The sequence below is a fragment of the Pygoscelis adeliae genome, unplaced genomic scaffold (genome assembly GCF_000699105.1).
Source record: "Pygoscelis adeliae isolate BGI_AS28 unplaced genomic scaffold, ASM69910v1 Scaffold156, whole genome shotgun sequence".
Classification (NCBI taxonomy): Eukaryota; Metazoa; Chordata; class Aves; order Sphenisciformes; family Spheniscidae; genus Pygoscelis; species Pygoscelis adeliae.
The window spans coordinates 2,834,261-2,835,539 of record NW_008825016.1 but is presented as its reverse complement, the minus strand read 5'-3'; the positions used below and the strand labels follow the sequence as shown (position 1 = coordinate 2,835,539).

Here is a 1,279-nt window from a genome sequence, read left to right as displayed (position 1 = left end):
ATTTCCCATGCCCTGTCATGGCTTCCAGTGCTCAGTCTGAAAGTGCCCAAAGCATCCTTCTTCTTCTTCTTACACTTGAAGGAATAGAGTTTCACTGTATTTTTTGGTCCTTCCTTAGTGTTTCTTGGGGGATAATTTGGCACTGTGCCCACAGTTCACACAGCATAACGACTTACCTGATGCATAGCAGGTCCTGATCGTGAATGTCTAAAGGATGCAAGTAGTCAGAGTAGCAAGGCTGAGTCAGGGTCTTCCTTGCTTATGTCTAGAGACACAGAGGGCAGTAGAGCTCCAAATACTGTCTTCCGCTTTGGAAACTCCATCCTTTCCTCCTTGACGTTGTGATATTGGCCTATGTATTTGCTGCAGTCAGAAAATGCTCTTTTTATTCTTTCTATCTGAATCTGAAAGCGAAGATACTTGAGATTGCATCCGACATGGGAAAACCAGTTCTGAGCACTTATCTTGGGCTCTGTATACAGCAGTGGCATCCCAGGATATTGTGGAGCCCACCAAAGGCCTTAGGGAGCATGCTAAAGCTCTCAGAGGGATGACGTAAAGGTGTCTGGGAGATGCCCATCTATGACCTGAGTGGGTTGTGCTTACCTGGAGCATGAGTGGAAAGAAGAGGAGGCCTTGTGTGTTGGAGGAGGATGGCTTGGCAGTTGGTTTCTTCTTGAAGTGAGATTCTGGAACCTGCTTGTAAAAATTCATAAGGAGAAGTTTGCTCATGTGGAATGATCTCACCAGCAGCATTCATATTTTGCGAAAGCATTTCTTGGAGTAATGAAGTTGTTGATAAAAATAGGTTAACAGCTGCTGATCATAAGAATAGTGAAGAGGATCATTGTGCTGTCAATCTGTACTTACACCACATATTAGGAACACATCAAAAGCTTTCTTTGAAGAAAGGGAGTTAATTTCACTATAATAATAGAACAGTAATCTTCAACCCCAAATCTAAATGTTCCTGACAAAAAATATCCTTCAAGCAGAGAATGCTTTGAAAATATCAATCATTAAACAAGAAAGACCATTAACAACAAAAGCTGTACAGATATATACACTTTGTGTGTACAGATGCAAATTTGTCTCCTTCACCTGTACTGGGAATTTTATTTATATTGTTCTTTTCCAAAGGAGATGCTTAGACATTTTGGTAATGTTGTTATTAGCTTTAAGGAAACAAGGCAGTAAGACAAGCTTATTGGGAGTCATATCCAGCTCATTTGATAACTAGCTACTGTTCTTATAGATGCATTTTAAATATTTTAGTAGG

The 1,279-nt window shown here is 40.4% G+C and overlaps 1 protein-coding gene across 1 annotated transcript in view; it reads left to right on the top strand.

Annotated features, from left to right (window-relative positions):
- ST6GAL2 (ST6 beta-galactosamide alpha-2,6-sialyltranferase 2) overlaps positions 1 to 1,279 on the top strand; it is a 24,226-nt gene that overhangs the window by 10,203 nt on the left and 12,744 nt on the right. The gene's annotated exons all lie outside the window — the stretch shown is intronic.